Below are 12,483 nucleotides of genomic sequence, written 5' to 3' on the forward strand. Positions count from 1 at the left end.
CAGTTGCAGGCTTTCCAACTCACGATGGATCAGAACGCGTCAAGCGAGGTCATGAGGAGAAGGTACCAGAAGAGTTAGTCCCGTCTGCCTCCGGTTTATGATCCTCGAAATCTCTTCCGAACGCCCGGTGCAGGGCCCAGTAACCCGCCGGAGGTAAACCGGGTTGCAACACCCGGGGCTGGGACGCCGGTTCAGCCGCGAACGATGGAGCCTCCTCGGATGAATACTGCTCCACCTCAGTATGTACCAACACCACCGGGTCATTATTCTAACCCGTTGGAGAACATGATCGCTGCGACCGCATGATTGGCGGCTCTCCCGGTGGAGGGCGGCTCTCGATGGCGGTTGAAACTCGCAGGGTCAGAGAACTTCTTCAGACAGCTTTAGCACAGCAGGAGGCGTACTCATATAGCCGGGACAGGATTCACTCAACCCCTCGTCCAAGCTGGAGCTTGAGTTATAGCAGGCATATGGATTTAGTGGCCGTTTCAAGCAACGCCCGACACCGTGACCAGCCGTGCAAGCATGACCCAGCGTGCAATGGAGCTCTTAACCTGGTGGATCAGGGTAGAATACGTCAAGAGGCTGAGCGGGCGGCTCAGTAGGCGGCTGAGCAGGCGGATTAGCTGGTGGCTTACTAGCCTTTTCTGGTTTATCCGACGACTTCTACTGAGGCAGGCGCGACCACCAGGACCGGAGGTGTCCCCTGTCTGGTGCTGGCTGTGCGTAACGAGCGTTTGCCCAAGGATTTCAAAGGGCCCAGAAAGGTGCCTAATTATACGGCCGACTTACAGCCTGGGGCGTGGATTGAAAGCTACGAGATGGCCATGGAGTTACTGGAGGTCAGTGACGCTGCGATGGCCAAGTACTTCACCATGATGTTGGATGGGACTGCCAACACTTGGTTGAAGGGGTTGGCGCCTAATTCCATTGGTTCATGGGCAGAGTTAAAAGCTCGGTTCATTCAGAACTTCAAAGATACATGCAAGCAGCCTATGTCAATTGTGGATTTGACTAATTGCAAGCAAGAGGAGGGTGAGTCCACGACCCATTGGGTGCACCGGGTCAAGACCATAATACATTCGTCTGATTAGATGGATGCCGGCTCTGCAGTCTTAATGTTGGAAAAAAAATTGTCGTTTTTTGCCTCTGAAGATGAAGCTAGGGCGGCTCAAGCGTGATTGTAATGACATGGGTCAGCTGATGGCATCTCTAGTCAAATACGCCGACTCTGATAGTACCAAGGATCCCGAGTCTGATGATGAAAAGACAGGGAAGGGAAAAAAGAATGGCAACGGCAAGGGTCCTCAGCATAACCCGACAAATCAAGGAGGTGATAATAAATGTAAGGCTGATGGTAGCTTGGAGTTTGCGGCTAACACCAATGCGCAGGGCAACAATCAAAGACGTAAGGGGAGGCCACCCCCTCGGTCCGGCGGGTCAAGCCCCAAGCTTGAACAGTTGCTGAATGAGCCCTGTCCGAGACACGGCACCCCGCAGAAGCCGACCACTCACCTATGGAAGGACTATACGATCATGAAGGCTTTCAAGAATTCCAACATGTTTGACGGTAATCATGGGCCTGGCAGCAGCTCTGGTGGCGGCGGTTTTCATGGCCCGGGCGGCGATTCAAATTCCAATTTTCAAAACTCTCAGGGTAATCAAGGTGGTTATAATCAGCAATCTGGCCAGGGAGGTTGTCAGCAGCAGCAGAGTGGATACCAGAGCCATACAAAGGAGCTGAATAGTGGACAATATCATGTGTTTACTACCAGTTTGTGCAAGCGGGACCAGAAGCTTCATAAGAGGGCTGTGAACGCTGTTGAGCTGGCAGTTCCTCGTTATTTAAGATGGTCTGAGCAGCCTATTCTGTGGAGTAGAGAAGATCACCCTCCCCAGGTTGACAATCCGGGTCACTTGGCTTTGGTGGTGGCCCCTCAGGTTGGTGGATATAAGTTCACTAAGGTACTCATGGATGGAGGTAGTAGCATCAACATCCTCTATTATGAGACTTTTCGTCGCATGGGTTTGACTGATAAAAATCTCAAGACTTCCAACACTGTTTTTCACGGAGTGGTCCCTGGTAAGTTGGCATACCCAGTGGGTAAGATCGAGCTGGAAGTGGCTTTTGGAGATGAACATGATTCTAGGGCTGAGAAGCTAACTTTTGAAGTGGTCAAAATCAAGAGTCCATATCATGCCTTGTTTGGACGACCGTCTTATGCCAAGTTCATGGCACGGCCATCTTATGTTTATTTGCAGCTCAAGATGTCGGGTCACAAGGGTACCATCACAGTGCATGGGAGTCGGAAGATAGCCTTGGAATGTGAGGAAGGTGATGCTGCTTATGCTGAATCTGTTTGTGCGACGGAGGAGTTGAAATTCTACAAGGATAATGTTGACCCGATGGACATGACGTCTTTGAAGAAGCCAACCATAGAGCACGAGCCAGTGGTGAAGTTTAAGTCGGCTGATGATACCAAGCTTGTTGATTTTGTTCTAGGCGACTCATCTAAGCAGTTCAGTATCAGTGCCAATCTGGATCCCAAATAGGAAAGCGCGCTCATCAAGTTCATCCGTGAGAACCGGGACATCTTTGCATGGAAACCTTTTGACATGCCGGGTGTACCGAGAGACCTCGCTGAGCACACTCTCAATATTGACCCAAAGTTTAAGCCGGTCAAGCAGTTTCTTCAGCGGTCCAACGAAGAGAGGCGTAAGGCCATTGGTGAGGAAGTGGTCCGGCTCTTGGCGGCCGGGTTCATTATTGAAGTTTTTCATCCAGAGTGGCTGGCTAACCCGGTGATGGTGCTTAAGAAGAACGGCGCTTGGCGTATGTGTGTGGACTACACAGACTTAAATAAGGCTTGTCCGGCTGATCCCTTTGCTCTCCCTCGTATTGATAAAATCATTGATGCTACGGCGGGTTGTGAGCGTTTGAGTTTTTTGGATGCTTATTCTGGTTATCACCAGATTAAAATGGCAGTTAAAGACCAGGAAAAGACGACTTTTATTACTCCATTTGGAGCCTTCTGTTATGTGTCTATGCCTTTTGGGCTTAAGAGTGCCCAAGCGACTTATCATCGGTGTGTACAGAACTGTCTTCACAATCAGATTGGGCGCAATGTTCACGCTTATGTGGATGACCTTGTGGTGAAATCCAGAGAGAAGGAGACCTTGATAGATGATCTGAAGGAGACCTTTGATAATCTCCGAGTCTACAAGATGATGCTTAACCTGGCCAAGTGTGTTTTTGGTGTGCCTGCAGGCAAGCTTTTGGGTTTTCTGGTTTCCAACAGGGGCATTGAGGCTAACCCGGAGAAGATCAAGGCAATCACTTCTTTGGGTAAACCGGCATGTATTAATGATGTCCATCATTTGGCGGGTCGTATTGCTGCTTTAAGCCAGTTCATAAGCCGGTTAGGTGAGAAGGCCATACCACTGTATCAGATGATGAAGAAGACAGACGACTTCGTCTGGAGTGATGCTGCTAATACTGCCTTTGAGGACTTGAAGAGACAGCTAGCTGAGCCGCCAGTCCTTGCTGCTCCCATTGATAAGGAGCCCTTGTTGTTATATGTGGCTGCTAACACACGAGCCATTAGTGTAGCCATTGTGGTGGAACGCAAGGAGGCTGGCAAGGAGCATCGGGTTCAACGGCCGGTTTATTACATCAATGAGGTACTTATAGAATCCAAGCAAAGGTATCCACATTGGCAGAAGCTCGTTTATGGGGTGTTTATGGCAAGCCGGAAGCTTAAGCAATATTTTCTGGGTCATCCCATCACTGTGGTCAGTTCTGCTCCTTTAGGAGATATCATCCAAAATAGAGAGGCCACAGGACGAGTCACCAAGTGGGCCATTGAACTTGGGCCTCATGGTTTAAAGTATGTGCCACGCACTGCTATCAAGTCTCAGGCACTGGTGGACTTCATCAATGATTGGACAGAACTGCAGATGCCTGAAAAGAAGCCAGACAACACGTATTGGACTATTCACTTTGATGGGTCCAGGTAATTGGAGGGCTGGGGGCTGGAGTTGTGTTAGCTTCCCCTCGAGGTGACAAATTTTGTTATGTGCTACGGTTGATGTTTCCCTGTACTAACAATGCAGCTGAATATGAGGCCTTACTCCATGGTATTCGGATGGCTAAGGAGATGAGTTTAAGCCGGGTAAGGTGCTTTGGTGACTCAGATTTGGTGGCTCAGCAAGTATCAGGCAAGTGGATTCCAAGGATCCTCTCATGGCGGCTTATCGCCGTGAAGTTGATGCCATTGCTGGACATTTCAAGGGTTACCAAGTGGAGCACATTGACCGCAGAAAGAACAAGGCGGGTGATGCCTTAAGCCGGCTGGGCTCTCAGCGTAAGACGGTGCCGCCTAATACTTTCTTGGATATTCTGCATAACCCTTCTGTCAAGTTACCTACAGAGGAAGACTTGGCTGTTCCTGACCCAGAAGCACAATTGGTGGTGGCTCTTCACGTCATCCCAGATTGGACGATGCCGTACTTGGCTTATATGACCCAGGGCAAGTTGCCTGAGGATGAAAACTTGGCCAGGCAGATAACCCGGCGGTCCAAGTCAATGACAATTGCCAACAGCAAGCTGCATCATCACAGTGTCACTGGGGCGTTTCAGCGTTGCGTCTCTCCTGAAGAGGGTCAAGAAATTCTTCATGAGATTCGTGAAGGAGATTGTGGCCATCATGCCGGGTCAAAATCCCTTGTGGCCAAGGCTTTCCGTCATGGGTTTTATTGGCTAACGGCTCATGCTGATGCAGAGGATCTGGTCAGTAAATGTGACGGTTGTCAGAAGTTCTTGAGACATGCTCACGTGCTGGCTCAAGAGTTGAGGATGATTGCAATTACTTGGCCATTTGTAGTCTGGGGGCTTGACATGGTTGGGCCTTTCAAAAGGTCTAAAGATAAAAAGACCCACCTCTTGGTGGCAGTTGATAAGTTTACAAAATGGGTCGAGGCAGAGCCAGTTAGTAAGTGTGATGCAGCCACGGCGGTTCAGTTCATGAAGAAGGTGATATTTCGCTTTGGCTTTCCACATAGCATTATAACTCACAATGGTACTAATCTGTCTAAAGGCACCATGGAAGAATTTTGTCAATGAGAGCATATTCGGCTTGATGTTTCATCAGTGGCTCACCCCCAATCCAATGACCAAGCTGAGAGAGCCAATCAGGAAATCTAGAAAGGCATCAAGCCCCGGCTTTTGGTCCCCTTGCAACGGACGCCAGGTTGTTGGGTTGAGGAGTTACCCTCTGTGATATGGAGCATCAATACTACTCCTAACAGATCTACGGGTTATACGCCTTTCTTCATGGTTTACGGAGCTGAGGCGGTTCTCCCTAGTGACATCCGTCATGACTCACCCCGTGTGGCGGCTTATGTTGAGGTGGACAATGAACAAGCGCGTCAGGATTCACTTGACCTGTTAGATGAAAAGCGTGACTTGGCAGCAGCTCGCTCGGCGATTTACCAACAGGACGTGCATCGCTATCACAGCCGCCGGCTTAAGTCCAGAACCTTTTAGGAAGGTGATTTGGTGCTCCAGCTCATCCAGGATCAAACCGATGCACACAAGTTATCTCCACCTTGGGAAGGGCCCTTTGTGGTCAGCAAGAACTTGAACAATGGGTCATACTACCTTATCGATGTTCGAGAGTAGAAAGACTCACGTAAGTCGGAGGAGGAGACCCGCCGACCGTGGAATATCGCTCATCTTCGGCCTTACTACACTTGAGCCACCGACTCCCTTGATGTACATATTTTGACGATGTATATATTATGATAAAAATAAAGCAGGACCTTTGTCCTTTTTATCCTCAAAGGTAATATGTCATTGTCATTGTCATTTCAAATGATCACTTGGGGGCTGATCGTATTCGAATCTATCTTGACCCGCTTGATCCGGCTTATGATTGCATTCGAATCTAGCCATTAAACTTTATGATCACTAGGGGGCTTCCTGTTCAAACATAGGTCGTATTCAAACCAAAGAGAACATAGCTGTCGGTACCCTCTTGATCAGCACACTGCCGAGCTCACTAGGGGGCTTCTTGATCGTATTCGAATCATAGCTCAACCCCTTTTGGGAACTGACTTTGATCATATTCGAATCAGAGTCACTAAAAACTCTCAAGGTCATTAGGGGGCTTCCTGTTCAAATATAGGTCGTATTCGAACCAAAGAGAACATAGCTGTCGGTACCCTCTTGATCGGCGCAACGCCAAAGCCACTGGGGGCTACATGATCGTATTCGGATCCTAGCTTAACCCCTTTGGAACGGTTTACTGTTCGTATTCGAATCAAAAGCCTTGATTATTTCTTCTTATTTGGTTTAAGTTTTCTTTAAAAGCAGCCTTTATTTGACTTGAGACTTTTTTGAGGTTTAAAGTGCAAGTGTTGTTAACTTTAACCCGGCTTGATTTTGGATGATAAGTCGCCAATATATGAGAATATCATTCCTTTGGAAGTGTTGGTTTCCAAAGATTGGGTTATCACCCTTACTGTTCGGGTCATATAAGCCGGCAGTGCAAGATCATAGGTATGAGATTATAGTTGTGTTTCAAACATTATATGTTACAACAGGCTTATTTGTGATTCTTTTTTCTATCTTAACGGTAATATGCCAAGATATTATGACCCGCCCTGCGGTAAGCCGCCAAGGGATCTTGTGATCTATCTCTGTGTGCAGGACAGTTAAAAGACTTGGTCAAGCATAAAGAAAGCAGATGATAAGTATAACACGGGTGAATATAATATGGCGGCTTAATAGTATTAAGCATCAAAACATGCACGATGTCACGACAAAACAAAGTTATTTCTACTCTATTACATGACTCCCCAAGTCTGAATGGTTAAGATTTTTTTTCAGCACGTCAAAGGTATGAGCCGCCTGGTGGATTAATTCTCGTGTTGACCTGAAGCATCCGGTTCATCCCTCTCCGCTTCTTCGCCCTGTTCCCTTTCCTGGAAGGTTGATGATGACCAGTCAATGCCATTCAAAGCTTCAAATTCAGCTTCATCATCAATTAGTCCGGCCGGGTCAACTTCAGGGGCGAAGGTATGCTTACGGAGTGGAGGGATCAGGCTAGTCACTTCATAATGTGGCATGGGAATTCTCCGGTTCTCCGCATCATAACCCATCTGATACTTGGTGAGATCCGCTTCATCAGCTATCCGGGTGGCCACGGGGCGTATCTCCTTCACACAAGTGGCGGAGTCTTCCTGCTCAAAGGGAGTGCCATCCTCCTTAAAACTTGAATAACCAGTGGCGATATCGGCCGGGTCTAACTCCGGTAGCCAAGCTTTGGCCCGACTTAAGGAAGCAACAACTCCGGCTCTTACAGACGATCGCCTTAGTTCAATGAATCGCTAGGGCATCATGGAAAGTTTCTTTAGCACATCTACCAGGAGTGTGGGAACTTCATTAGACATGGCCACCGTGGCTAAGGCACGCTGAGACCCGTGTAGAGTTGTTCCACCAGCGTGTAAACCGCATTCAGCTTGATCAGCATGTCTTGGTTAATATTTGAACTTCTGGGGCCTACATAAGCCGTGTCAGGTGAATTAATGACAAAGTTATATGATCACTACAAAGATTCACATATTTGACACTTGTAGGGCGACTTACCAAAGATTGCTGAGACCATCTCAGACACATGGCGCTTTAAGCCGGATAATTCGGCAGTCGCCTCTTCAAGAGCCGCCTTTGCCTTCTCAGCTCGATTGATGAAAGCAATTTTTTCATCAGCCCAGGCCTTTTTCTCCATTTCAAATTCTTTCTTCAGTTTCTCTTTTTTAGAAACGCTGAATTTAAACTTGGAATCGGCTCTTTGGGTTTCCGTCTCTTGGGCTTCAAGGCGGTTCTTCAAATCAGACACTTCTGACTCAAGTTGACTAGTGGTGGCCTGTACAAATACCGGGTCAAAATCAGGACTATCATGATGCAATATTAAGTCCCAAGCCTTTTGCAAGCAACAACACTTGGCACTTGGGGGCTAATGTCTACTGAAGAATTTTACTTAAAGTGGTGGTTCATGACAGTAAGTACCAAGCACTTTGCAAGCAAGAGTACTTGGCACTTGGGGGCTAATGCATATTGATGTTCAAGCTTTTCAAGTATTTTCTTCTAACAACCATATGAAGGACCGGCTCAACCATGCTGATTAAAGCCGCCCCTTGGGGATTACGGAGTAAGCCGGATTTCTTACATATTTTATACAAATATATTGCTAATATCACTAAGTTTGTTTCTAAGTCTACAACGTATTCATCATAAGCAATAGACTTGGGGGCTGGCATAGTAAGGATAAATGAGTACAGAGAAAGGATTTTACCTCAAACTTCTGATGCATCTGCTTCACCATGTCAATTTCAATGTCACGGCTGTTGTGCACTTGGCTCATATAGCCAGAAAAGACTTCTCCAATACTCATGTGAGTATAATCAGCGACATCAAGTTTGACCCGGCGGCATTCCAGAAGCTCCTCCTTGGCGGAACACTTCGCCAGCACGGTCGGCCTCCCCAGCTCAGCAAAACTGGTCTTGGTGATCTCGACATCACGGGCTTGAGGATCATCCGTTCTGACCGGGCTAGGGACTTCCGGGTTTTCAGAGCCGTCGGCGGCTTGCTCAGCAGGCGGGTCAGCGATTGGTGTGGGCGTGTCATCTGCTGGCTTAGGTGGCGGCTCATGGGTTGAAGTCTCAGGTGCGGCTGTTCCAAGTTCTGGCTCGTTGAAAATCGGCTCTTTGGCCGGCTTATTCTTCTTCACCCTTTTGCTGGGCTTTGCTTTTCCACTGCATAAGATCAAAAGGTTAGGGCAAATACAACGAATAGAAATGAACACATGATAAGCAGGTTATCATTACCCTGGAGCACTCTTGAAAGCCGACAGATTGGACTGCATTGAGTCGCCGGAGGAAGGATAAGTTTCCTGATAATCCGAGTCAAAAGAATTGAGTGGTTGACGAGTGAAACCCGCCAAAGGATAAAAGAGATTTAAATCAGAGGTGACCTCGTTCCGGCGCTTCCTTGGGGTGTTCGGTAAGATGGAGGAGAGCTCTGCATCCTTGCTGGTCCGGGTCTGCCTCCAGCTCTCATGAATCTGTCGCTTCAAAAGAATTGAGGAACTTGATAAGCCAAGGGATGTGAAAATCTTACTTTCTGGGTTACTCTGCGGATTTTCTGTCTTGGCAAAGGCTCGGAGTCGGAGGAAATGATAGTTACCTCTTCATCCTTGCCATGGCTTGTTCCTGTGTCCTCCTGCTGATAATCAATGTCAATAAGATGGTTAAAAAAGGAGCCAAGAGAGTCAAGGGCTACCTCCGACTCAGAAGAATCTTCTAGCCGAAGCAAGTCAGAGGCGATGGCCTTCTTGCCCTTCTTCTTTGCAGCCTCTTTTCTGGTGGCTCTCTTGGCCTCCCTAGCCCTTTTCACAGCTTCGTGGTCATATTTAACCTTCCAGAATTTATCACCCGCCTGTGGAAATCAGCAAAGTGTGAGTACAAATAAAACATCAAGGAATGAAGGTAAGTTATTCAGATGGGCGGCTTACCGCTGGAGCCGGGTTAGCTTCACAGAAGGGGCTTAAGCCCACCTTACCACAATCTGCTAGGCTCTCGTTCAAAAGTGACTTCGTCATATCATTGATGACATCTTCAGGCAAGTCATAAGGGCTGTGCCGCAGAGGATCATCTTTCTTGCCTGTGTAGGTGCACATCAGGCCGGGGCGGCGGATCAATGGAATAACCCGCCAGGTGAGCCAAACCCGGACTAAATCGATGCCATTTAGCCCGTTCCCTAGAAGAGCCTTGATCTTAGCCAGGGTGGGGGCGAGTGTCTTGCGTTCGGCGGCTGTTATCTTGTCAGGAAGTGGATGCTTAGACTCCAGATGGAGAGCACGAAAGCCGGGCAGAGGATTCTCATCAGACAGGGAAGTGTCTTGACAATAGAACCATGTCTGGTTCCAGTCTTTGGGGTGACTTGGCGGGTTGGCATAAGGAAAAATTATGTCTCTCCGATGTTGGATCGAGACACCGCCAAGTTCCAAGCTTTGGCCATTGGCACACTCATTCTGGCGGTTCAAGTAAAATAACTCTTTGAAGAGTAGTATGTTGGGTTCTTCTCCACGGTATACTTCACTGAACACTTGGAAATTGCAAATGGTAGACACGGAATTGGGTCTGATGTCTTGTGGACAGAGGTCAAAAAAGTGCAAGACATCCCTGAAGAATTTTGAGCCGGGTGGTGAAAAACCCCGGTTCATATGGTCAGTGAAAACGATGACCTCCCCCACTTTAGGTTGAGGAATTTCTTCCGTCGGGTCAGGAGCACGGTAGGACATCACTTCCTTCTTCGGCAGATAGCCAGTCTTGACAAAATCATCAAGAGTGCTGTGTGTGATGATGGATTTGACCCAGTTGCATGAAGTGGGTGCTTTCGATGCCATTGTGATGAAAGCCTAAGAAAGAGTAAAGATTTCCAGTTCAAATTTAAGCCGGAGAATAATATTACAGTGCATATTCATTATGACAGCTTATAAAGGGGCCTAATGGTATAAGGCTAATTATGTCAGATTATTTAAAGCCGCCATGAGTGTCATATGCAGGTAAGTTGTTTAAGCCGCCATGGGTGGTTAAGATTATAAATTGAGCATTGACTTTTAAGCCGGTGATGAGAGTCGCCATGGCTAGGTGGATCTAACAAATACAGTTTTTTGCCTAAGTGTTGCATAGACAAGTTTCACAAGTTGCAGTTATTATTTTGGATCAAACGACAACTCAGAAAAGAAAATATTCTAGACCTAAAAATGAAGAACAGAGGAGTTCATGAGTTCTAATGAGGTTTCTTTGCGAGAAAAAGGGATCTACTAGTATAAAAAATGGATGTGAAACAACTACCGCATAAAGTTCCACACTACTCTAGGATCAAATGAAGCCGCAGAGGAAGAACTATGAAGATAATGTGATGAACTACGAAGAACACAGGAACCCGCGAACCCTAATGTAGATCTAAGGTGCGGAAGGAGAAGACTTACAGCAATAGATCTACTGCGGAGGCGCGTCGCCGTTCTCTCGATTGATTCAGGTCGATGCAGCGGCCAAGGTCGACATGGACGAGGTGAGCTGCGGTGGCTGTGGAGCTCGAGCGGCAGTAGGGGTGCGAGAGGAAGAATATGAGGAAAAGGGGGGGGATGAGAAGAGACCTAGTCATGCCTATTTATAAGGAAAGACTGATAAGTGGGTGCGAAAAACAAGGAGGCTGAAACATGGTTATCCAGCTACTCGGGCGCCTCGATTTTCGAGATGGTCATTAAGATAAGGATCCATTGAGATACGTTGGGCAAAATATGCATTAAAGGCAAATGATGTCATGGCGGGTTATCACGAATTCAAAGGATGACGTCATGGCGGGTTACAAAAATTTCATAAGCAAAGAGCTGAAGATCTTTCTTAAGTGTTGAAGATTGACATGAACCAGTTGAAATCAATCTGGGGCCTAATGTTAGGGATATAACTATTAGGTATGACCCGCCTAGGAGGGCCGGGTTATACCTATAAGTACTCTTGAAGCCCAAGACCAAGGTTGAAGATGGCGGTTCAGTTAAGGGCCCAAAGCCCAGAGGCGACTTAAGGCCCGTAGAGATAAGCCGCCATATGTACATGACTTGTATTGTAAGGCAAGAATAATTAGAGACCGAGCCGTACACTGTTTATGAGCCGACCGGGACTCTGTGAGCCGCTTGGCGTCGACCTCTGTATATAAAGGGACGACCCGGCGGCGGTTCAGGGCAAGTAACATCAGATCGAGAGCTAGGTCAAGCGATTCCGCTCCCTAGTAATTGAGTCATAAGCAATTCCACTCAAAACTGGATTGTAGGCTTTTACCTTCACTGTAAGGGGCCGAACCAGTATAAACCCCGTGTCCTTTGTCCCGATTAACCCCTTTAAGCTTCCTAGTTGCGATGGCTCCATGACTAAGTCCTTTCACTAGGACATCTGACATGACAATTCCATGACAGCTACCCCATTACACAACTGCACCAGCACCAAGTTTCACATGCAACGTCTAGAACCTTTCGAAATTAGCATCATAAATGGTATATAGACAGATGCATCTCATCGAAAACTGCTGAAGCAGAAGGCCAATATCGAGCCTTCATTAATGTTGAAGGTCTTTGCAACTTTAGGCCAGTGCCTGTGGATGATTGACCGTCCATCCTTCGTCCTCTTCAGGAACACTTCAATATTGAATCGTGGGTGTTGTATGAATACCTTCCCCACCTCCTGTCCATACAGGTGGTTTGAGAGGTAATCATCAATGAACTATTTTGGAAAGGCCTGAAAACAAGGATGTGCATAAATATCTTCTCTATATTGAAAATGGGGCAAAGGAATAAAAAAGACAGGGTATGATAGTTAGTACCATCCTGTAGTGAACTGATGTCTTCTTCATTGTGCAGACAA

This window comes from Triticum dicoccoides, chromosome 5B, assembly GCF_002162155.2.
Source record: "Triticum dicoccoides isolate Atlit2015 ecotype Zavitan chromosome 5B, WEW_v2.0, whole genome shotgun sequence".
In the NCBI taxonomy this organism is placed as follows: domain Eukaryota; kingdom Viridiplantae; phylum Streptophyta; class Magnoliopsida; order Poales; family Poaceae; genus Triticum; species Triticum dicoccoides.